Here is a 10,618-nt window from a genome sequence, read left to right on the forward strand (position 1 = left end):
AGTAGTGTAATTACTTAAGTTCTAATACATCTAGCTTTAGTAATTATCCTTTCTTAAGATATTTTTACACCAAATTTTAGGATAATCCTTATTCTAACCCCACGGCTCCCTAAGCTTCATCATTAACATCATTTTGCCTTCCTAAACAAGTTAGAACTTCATGAGAGAAACCATGAGAACTTCCATAAACACCTGAGCTTCATCCTCCATTCTTTCTCAAACTAAAACCCTATAAACAATCTAATCCGAACAAAGTGTTTACCTCTTCTTCCTCTTCATTTCTATGTCAACTTTCATAGAGTAAATCAAGGTATGATGGTTGTTCCTTCCCCCCCTAAGTTTCGGTTATGGTGGAAAACCATGATAACCATATTTTCTTCATGTTTTCTCTTAGGATCTCTTGTAAACTCACCATAAGCTCCAAGAGAATGTGATTTACAGTAGCCTTGAGATGAGAAAATCCTTTTTTTCATAACCACAAAGCTTCAGCCTCCATGGTTCATATGGTTCTAAAGTTGTTTTTGATGTTAAATTAAGTGTAAAAGTGCTATTGGAAGCTTGATCTTGGTTCAGTTATTAACAGCTGCAAAAGAGGTAAGGTTTGGTAAATTAATCAATGATTAATTATGTTCTTGAGGTGTGAATTCAGATCTGATTGTTTGAAGCTTGATTTTAAGTGTTTATATGATGATTTAATCATGAAATATTGTTATTTTAATGCTTGAAAGTCAAGCTATTGAAGGTTGTTGTTGTTGCTGCTGAAACCGTGGGTTTTCAGCCTAAACATCTATGTGATTTCAAGTGATTTTGGCAGGTTTGGTTGGCTGAAAATGTTACTTTTTGGTTTGGTAAAAATCAGTTATCGAAAAGACTGAAAAACTAGTTGAAAATCAAGTGAAAATTTGATTAATTTTTAGAAAAACATTTTTGATCCTTGGGGAAAAAGGAAACCTTTGGCTTTTGGTTAATTTGGGGTCAAATTTTAATTATTAAAAAATTTGAGGTTGAAAGTTGATTAATGAAAAGTTGAGGGGTCAAATTATAAATATCAAAAGTTAAAGGAGTCAAAATATAATTTTTAAAAAATCGGTGGTCAAAATGCAGCTTTTGAAAGTTTTGAATAAAATATTAATATATTATTTTATTAATAATAATAAAATACTGATAAAAAGGTAGTTTTTCCTAAAAATCTTAGGAAGACGGTTTTAAGCCCAGAATTTCCTAATTCTCTTTAATAAACAAATAAGAAAAGGTATAAGAGAAGGTATAGGGGTATATACGGTAATGAAATAGGATTCAGAAACTTGAAGATATGTGATAAACCATTATTTTATGATTTATATTGTGTTTAATTGAGTGGTTTTATCAAGTCTTCACCCACTTATTCATATGATTAGCATGATATTATAATTCCTTCCCAAAATTGTTCCATGGTTGAAAACTTGCTTCCAAGAGATCTTTTAATTATGTATTTTAATTCTTCTTTATACCATTCGATGCCGTGATCCGTGTGTTAAGTGTTTCAGGCTTCATAAGGTAGAAATGGCTTAGAGAATGGAGAGGAAGCTTGCAAAAATGGAAGGAACACAAGAAACTAAGGAGATGACCAGCGAACACTTACGCGAGCGCATGGCTCACGCGAGCGCATGGCTCACGCGAGCGCGCGAAATGAAGAAATTACAGCGACGCGAATGCATGCCTGACGCAAATGCGTGGATTGAAGTCTGTACGAATGACGCGAACGCGTGGACGACGCGAACGCGTGACAAGAAAAATCGCTGAATGACGCGAACGCGTGGACGACGCGTATGCATGACCTGCGCGATCTGCAAAAATAACAGAATACGCTGGGGGCAATTCCGGGCCGCATTTTGACCCAATTTTCGGCCCAGAAACACAGACTAAAGCTAGGGAACATGCAGAGACTCAACAGGCATCCATACACATTCAGATAGATCGATATTAGGATTACTTTTAGTTTTAGATTTGAATCTAGATCAACTTTACATTAGTAGTTTATGCTTTTGCTTTGGATTTTGGATGCTGAAGAGTCATTACCTCCATGAAGACACTACTTTAGTTTGTTTCCTTATTCCTTTACTCTTTTTAGTTGATCATTGACCCCATTCAAATAAGTATATTACATTTTGAATTTATTAATAGAGTTACTTTTACTTTTAATTAATTTTAAATCTCTATTTTATTTTATTTAATTATGCCCTCTTATATTTTTATGAATATTAATTCCATGTCAATGGAGTAGATTTTCTACTTGACACGGGGGTTGATTAAGAGGAGACACTTGAGTTGGAATGCTCAAATACTTAGTTAAATTAAACATTGTTGGCTAATTCTATATCTACTAACGCTAGACCTTCCCAAGGGAAAGGACTAGGATCTGTGGATAAGAATCAGTTCAATCACTTGACTTTCCTTTACTCAGTAAGGGTTAACTAAGTGAAAACAACAACCGCTTTACCTTACACTTGAGAAGATTCCAACAAGGATAGCACTTCCAATTAATCAACCCCCCAGTCAAGGCTTTTTATATTAATAGTACTTCTTAGTTTTATTGCTTTAATTTACAATTATTTTAATTACTCATTATCTAACTCAAACCTTCTGGAAAATTTCTAATTAATAAATTAGCACTCTTTCCTGCAACTCGTTGGGAGACGACCTGGGACTCATACTCCCAGTATTTTTTAATTCTAATTTTTTTGTGACAACCCCTTTTAAATTGAGAAGGCAGATCTTAGCTGGTTGAGAACTGTACTTGCAACACATTTCGTTTATTAATTTCTTAACTGGTCAATTTCTGCCACCATCAATTTTTGGCGCCGTTACCGGGGAGTTGCAATAGTGTGCTAGATTATTAATTAGTGTACATATTTTTATTTTATTTGCATATTTTATTTTTATTTTGTTACCATGAGCTATATGTCTTTCTCATTGAATGACGCGTTCATTGCCTGATCCGAGCTTAGCCACTTTTGATCCTGAAATTGAAAGAACTTTTTCATGTATTAGGCGAGCTCGACGTCGGTTAGCCTCTGAGGGTGGTGAAGTGATTGTTATCAATTCACCAGTCTCATCTGAGGGCGAATCTGAACCGCCATCTGAGAGCGAGACAAGCTCCTTTACTACTGATTCAATTGATTTACGTGTAGGTAACATGGCAGCACCTAGGAGGATTACTCTCCAAGAAGCTGGAGAGCCCCAGACTTCACCCTGCAACCGTATCAAGTGCATCATCCAAATCTGGCTGCAGACTTTGAACTGAAGACTGCACTAATCAACTTGATGCCTAAATTTCATGGCCTACCTGCTCAAGAGCCTATTAAGCACCTTAGGGATTTCCAGATAGCCTGTTCTACTGTTAGGCATCATGGTGCAGATGAAACCTCTATTTTGTTAACCGCTTTCCCGTTTTCTCTTGAGGGAAAAGCGAGGGAATGGTACTATACCCAACCTGAAGCGACTGTTACTAACTGGGATACGCTTAGAAGAGAATTTTTGGAAAAATACTTTTTAGCTGAAGTTACTGATAGATTGAGGAAAGAGATTTCAATGATTATTCAGGGCAAATCTGAGACTCTCTATGAATATTGGGAGCGCTTCAACAATCTCCTAGACGCATGCCCCCATCACATGATTGATAGACTGGTATTGATCAGCTACTTCACTCAAGGCATGAACCCCTAGGATAAGACTACACTAGATGGTGCTAGTAATGGTTCCCTGAAAAAGTACAGGACCGCAGATGAAGCATGGCAACTGATCAGCGACTTAGCTGAATCCACTAGGAATCACAAGCCGAGACGCAGCCACTCAAAAGCTGTTGCAGAGATCTCTTCTAGCGTTGAAACTACTGCTCTTACATAGAGTATATGTGAAATGACCAACCTACTGAAACAGATGCAGTTAAATCAACAACAAGCACATAAAGCTTAGCCTCCCCCACCATAGCAAAACCAACAGTTGATTCCACAAAGAGTATGCAGGATCTGTGCTGATTATAGTCATTATACTGATGAATGTCCATAGCTCCAACAGGAAGACAACACTGTGGCAGCCACTCATAACTTCTATGACTGCCCAAATCAAGGATACAATCAACAAGGTGGCAACTACAACCAAGGTGGAAACTATAACCAAGGATGGCAAGACAACTCCAACCAAGATTTGAGGGACAACTATAACAGAGGAGGCAGAGACAACAATAGAAACCAGAGGTGGAATAACAATAATAACAACAAACAGCAGAATTAGAACCAATCTTACAGAGCACCTCACCTAAGACAGCCCCAAGGACCCTAGCACAACCAACAATAGATTCCTCAGATCACTTATTCCAATTCCTCATCAAATGACGAGATGCTCCGTTCTCTTGCACAAGAGCAACAAGACATGCAGACGCAGATGAACTCTACTTTAAATGGTCTGACTGCCACTTTACAAGCTCTCGTCTCCCGATTAGATTCATCACCTAATTCCACCAATCAACCTTCAAGCTCCAGTGGAATTCCTTTTCAACCCCTACCTAATCCCAAGGGTGGCATCAATGCCATCACTTTGAGGTCCGAAACCACACTACAGGAGAGGAACCATGAGGAGCCAAGCTCACTAGAACACGTCCCAGCTGAGGATGTAGTGGAAGTGGAAGATGCTGAAGAGGAAGAGGACGTACAAAACATAGTTGAAGAAGAAGCAGCTCAACCACAGAATGAAGCACTAAGGGATGTAGAGGCTGCAAGTAATGCCATCCCTATCCCATTTCCACACCTTGTAAGGAAATCCAGAAAGCAGGTGGAACTTGATCCCAAAATGGTAGAAATATTAAAAAAGGTTGAGGTAACTGTTCCCCTTTTTGATGTTATTCAGCAGGTACCTAAATATGCAAAGTTTCTAAAAGATTTATGCATACATAAAGACAAAATTAATGAATTAGAAACTATTCCTTTAGGTAGTTCTATATCTGCTTTAATGGGAGGTATACCTGAAAAATGTAGTGATCCAGGTCCATATAAGGTCAACTGTACCATTGGAGGTGTAATATTTTCTAACTGCATGTGTAATTTAGGAGCGTGTGTTAGTATAATGCCATTGTCTATATATGATACTTTGAGGCTCCCTCCCTTAAAAAGGTCGGCAGCTCGTTTTATGTTACCAGATAAAAGCATTATTACAATAGTTGGAATTACTGAAGATGTATTAGTGAGCATTAAGGGGCTCACATTTTCCATTGACTTCTATCTCCTGGAAATGCCCCCTAATGACTTAGAAAGACCATCATCAATCCTGCTTGAAAGACCATTCCTGAAGACTTCAAAGTTCAAGCTTGACGCATTCTCAGGAACTTACTCCTTTGAGATAGATGGCAGAACAGTGAGTTTCAGTTTAAATGAAGCTATGAAGCACCCTCCGAAAGATCATTCTATCTTCCAGTGCGACATTATTGATGAAACTATAGCTGAAGTTCACCAAGAAGAAATGGAAGAGAAGCACATGGAGCAAGGCCCAAGTGTGGGGACACTTTTTGAAAACAATGAGAACCCCTTGCCATTATCACCAGTCCCGGATGATCCAGAACCTAGCTATGAGCAGAAATTGGAATTAAAGCCCCTCCCTCCACACCTCAAGTATGCTTACCTTGAGGGTAATAAAAAATTCCCGGTTATCATTGCAAAGGAACTTACCTCTCAACAAGAGGAGCAACTGCTCAGTGTGCTGAGAAAACATAAGAAAGCAATCGGATGGAGCTTGGCAGATATAGTAGGCATCAGTCCCCAAGTTTGTGAGCACAGAATATTCTTAGAAGAAGGAGCAAAGCCTATCCGCCAACCTCAAAGAAGATTGAATCCCACCATCTTAGATGTTGTCAAGAAGGAAGTGACCAGGCTACTTGAAGCAGATATCATTTACCCCATATCAAACAGTGAATGGGTCAGTCCAGTACAAGTAGTGCCCAAGAAGTTTGGAGTCACAACAATAAAGAATGAGCATGGAGAGCTCCTAACAACTAGATTGTAGAATTCATGGAGAGTTTGCATTGACTATAGGCGTCTCAACCAAGCTACTCGCAAGGATTATTACCCCTTGCCATTTATTGATCAGATGCTTGATCGTCTGTCAGGTAAATCTCATTATTGTTTTTTAGATGGTTATACAGGATACTTTCAAATTCATATAGCTCCTGAAGATCAGGATAAGACCACTTTTACATGTCCCTTTGGAACGTATGCTTATAAAAGAATGCCTTTTGGCTTGTGTAATGCACCTGCTACTTTCCAAAGATGCATGATGTGTCTTTTCTCTGATCTTATTGAGAACTATATGGAAGTTTTTATGGATGATTTTAGCATATATGGTGATTCATTTAGCCTTTGCTTGGATAGTTTATCTAGAGTATTAGACAGGTGTGTTAGTACAAACCTTGTGTTAAATTTTGAAAAATGTCACTTTATGGTAAAACAAGGAATTGTACTAGGACATGTTGTGTCTAATACTGGTATTTCTGTAGATCCAGCAAAGGTGGATGTCATTTCTAGTTTACCTTACCCCTCCTCCGTGAGGAAAGTCTGTTTGTTCCTTGGCCACGCAGGTTTTTACAGGGGATTCATTAAGGACTTCAGTAAGGTAGCATTGCCTTTATCCAGATTTCTGCAGAAAGATATTGAGTTCGAGTTCAGTGAGGACTGTATGCAGGCATTTGATAAGCTGAAGATCGCTCTGACTCAAGCTTCAATTGTGAGAGGACCAGACTTGAGCCAGCCATTTGAAATTATGTGTGATGCTTCCAACCATACAGTAGGAGCAGCGCTGGCTCAGCGCGAAGGTAAGGACACTTTTGTAATTGCTTATGCATCTAATACTTTAGATGCTGCTCAATCTAACTATACTACTACTGAAAAAGAGCTTCTAGCTATTGTTTTTGCTCTGGATAAATTCTGAGCCTATTTACTTGGTACTAAGGTAGTAGTGTACTCAGACCATACAACTCTAAAATATTTATTAGCTAAAAAGGAGTCCAAACCAAGGCTAATACATTGGATACTGCTGCTGCAAGAATTTAATTTAGAAATTAAAGATAGGAGTGGTAACCAGAATTTAGTGGCAGGCCACTTGAGTCGCCTTGAGCACATTCAGGATGATTCCACTCCGATAAATGATAATTTCCCATTTGATAGCTTACATGCAGTATCTGAAGTAGTTCCTTGGTATGCACCTGTAGCTAATTATCTAGTTAGCCACACTTTTCCTCCAAATTTTACTAAGCATCAAAGAGACAAGCTGAAAAGTGAGTCTAAATATTTTATATGGGATGATTCATATTTGTGGAGGTGTGGTGATGACCAAGTAATTAGACAGTGTGTGCTCCAATCAGAATTTCAGTCCATTTTAAAGGCCTGCCACTCATTTGAGAGTGGAGGACATTTTGGCCCTCAAAGAACAGCTAGAAAAATTCTAGACTGTGGATTCTGGTGGCCTACTCTTTTTAAAGATGCTGCTGAATTTTGTAAATCTTGTACCCCTTGGTAATATCTCTAAGAGGGATGAGATGCCTCAACAGATTATGCTTTTATGTTAAATTTTTTATGTTTGGGGCTTTGACTTCATGGGTCCATTTCCAAATTCTAATGGTTACTTTTATATACTATTAGCTGTAGATTATGTTTCTAAATGGGTGGAAGCAATTCCTACCCATACTGATGATGCTAACACTGTTGTTTCCTTTGTTAGAAACCATATTATTTGCCATTTTGGATCACCACGAGCAATCGTGAGTGATCAAGGCACTCACTTTTGTAACAGGAGACTAACAGGATTACTGAAGAGGCATGGGATAATTCACAAAGTAGCAACAGCTTACCATCCCCAGACCAATGGACAAGCTGAAGTCTCTAACAGAGAGATTAAACACATTTTGGAGAAGATAGTAAAACCTCATAGGAAGGACTGGAGTGCCAGGCTATAAGATGCACTCTGGGCATATAGAACAGCTTACAAGACACCCATTGGGATGAGCCCCTTCTGCTTAGTATGCGGAAAGGCTTGCCACCTTCCAGTGGAGGTGGAACACAAGGTTTTCTGGGCTGTGAGGGAGTGCAACATGAATCTTGGGAAAGCTGGTGCTGAAAGAAAGCTGCAATTAGCAGAACTGGAGAATTTTTGCCTAGAAGCATATGACAACTCCAGGAGATACAAAGAAAAGATGAAGGCTGTCCATGACAAGCACATAAAAAGGAGAGAATTCAGACCAGGGGAGTTAGTTCTTCTTTATAACTCTAGACTGAGGCTTATGCCAGGCAAACTGAGATCAAGATGGGAAGGTCCATACAGAGTAGAAAAGGCAGAGTGATGAGAGAACTTTTGGGTGGTCTAGAAATTTGCAGATAAATCCTCGTTGCAAGTATAGTTTCTAAACCTTCAAAAGTCCTTTCATACAAACGTTTTGGTTGTCACAAGTAACAAACCCCTTTAAAATTGATAACCGAGTATTTAAACCTCGGGTCGTCTTCTCAAGGAATTGCAGGGAGGTATGTTCTTATTATTGGTTATGAGTTTTGTAAATTAGGGGTTTTAGAAATTAGGGAGCAGTATGTTGCATAAGAAGAATAAAATAAATAAATAACTATAAAATAAACTCTTGGCAAGGTATTAGAAATTAGAGGTCCTATCCTAGCTATCCTTATCAATGATGATGAGAATTGAATCTTAATTCCACTTTGTTAACCTTTACTAAGATAAAGGAAGGTCAAGGGATTAATTGATTTGATCTTCGAATCCTATTTATTTCCTAAGAAAAGATTGGGATTATTGAAGTTCAAATTAATTAACAAAGATAACAATTATCAATCATGTTTGAGTTTGATAACTCCTGAGTTACTGATTTCTTAACCAAGACCAAAAGGAAAAATATCTAAATTAATTTAAAAGCAATCTTAAATAGAATAAAACAAGCATAAACTGAAATACTTCGAATTGTATTGAATCAAATTAAACATAGGAATCCATAAACCAAATTGACAACATCTAATAATCAGCTGAAGTAACAGAATGAATAAAAGTAAAAGAGAATATAAATTAAAGAACATTGAACCTGGGATTTGAGAGTCACTCTAAAACTAAGAGAAATCCTAAATCCTAATCCTAAGAGAGAGGAGAGAACCTCTCTCTCTAAAAACTACATCTACTCTTAAAATTGTGAATGTGAAAGCTTGTTTATGAATGGACGCATTCCCCCACTTTATAGCCTCTAATCTGTGTTTTCTGGGCCGTAAACTGGGTCAGAAACAGCCCAGAATTTGCTAGTTGCGAATTCAAACACGTTGATTTTTGTCACTGCGACACGGCCGCATGGGTCATGCAGTCGCGTCACCTAGCGTCAGAGCAACTATAGCATATTATACATCAAATCGAAGCCCCAGATGTTAGCTTTCTAACGCAACTAAAACCGCGTCGTTTGGACTTCTGTAGCTAAAGTTATAGCCATTTGAGTGCGAAGAGGTCAGGCTGGACAGCTTAGCAATTTCTCCAGCTTCTTGTATTCCTTCCACTTTTGCATGCTTCCTTTCCATCCTCTGAGCCATTGTTGCCCTGTAATCTCTGAAATCACTTAACACACATATCAAGGCATCTAATGGTGATAAGAGAGGATTAATATTAGCAATTGTAAGATCAAAGAAGCATGTTTTCAATCATAGCACATAATTAGGAAGGCAAATGTAAAACCATGCAAATAGTATGAATAAGTGGGTAAAGAGTTGATTAAAACCACTCAATTGAGCACAAGATAAACCATGAAATAGTGGTTTATCAACCTCCCCACACTTAAACATTAGCATGTCCTCATGCTAAGCTCAAGAGAAGCTATAAAGATGAAGAGGAATGATAGAGAGTATGAAATACAACCTACCTATATGAATGCAACTACATGCAAAATGATTCTACCTACTTGGTTAAAAGTAAATAAGTTCTCCAAGACAAAAATAATTCAAATTCCACTAATTCAAATCATATAAAATAAAGACAAGTAAACTTGTAAGAAGATAGCTCATGAAAGCAGGGAACATAGAATCAAGCATTGAACCCTTACTAGTAGTGTATATCACTCTAATCTCTCAAGTGTCTAGGGTTAATCACTCTATTCTTCTCTAATCATGCTTTCTAAACATTGTTCTTCATCTAACCAATCAACAAATATTTAATGTACCAATGCAAACATCATGAGGTCTTTTCAAGGTTGTAATGGGGCTAAGGTAAGGGTGAGGGTATATATTGGCTAAGTGAGCTATAAATTGAATCTTTGACTAACCAAGCTCTTACCTAACACACATACACTCTATATAACTCTAGAATCATGCCTAGCTACCCATAATTCCCACTTTTGTATAATTCCCATACTCATGTACCAAAATTTTGATATTTCTTTACTTTTGTCACATGTGCATTGATATTTTTATTAACTTAGCATTGGGGTAATTTTGTCCCCTTTATTTATTTATTTATATTATATATTTTTTTCTTTTTTTCTTTTTCTTTTTTTTCTCTTTTTCTTTTTTCTTTTTTTTTTGTAGAGAAATAAACATAACTTATCAATGCACATGGATTTTCT

General features: G+C 37.5%; 1 non-coding gene across 1 annotated transcript; it reads right to left on the reverse strand.

Annotated features, from left to right (window-relative positions):
* Positions 1–3,549: 3,549 nt before the first annotated feature.
* Positions 3,550–3,653, reverse strand: LOC112738544 (small nucleolar RNA R71). The gene has a single exon (XR_003169499.1). It is a non-coding gene; the product is annotated as a small nucleolar RNA R71 (small nucleolar RNA).
* Between the last annotated feature and the right edge of the window lie 6,965 nt (positions 3,654–10,618).

Source organism: Arachis hypogaea, chromosome 13 (genome assembly GCF_003086295.3).
Source record: "Arachis hypogaea cultivar Tifrunner chromosome 13, arahy.Tifrunner.gnm2.J5K5, whole genome shotgun sequence".
Lineage (NCBI taxonomy): Eukaryota > Viridiplantae > Streptophyta > Magnoliopsida > Fabales > Fabaceae > Arachis > Arachis hypogaea.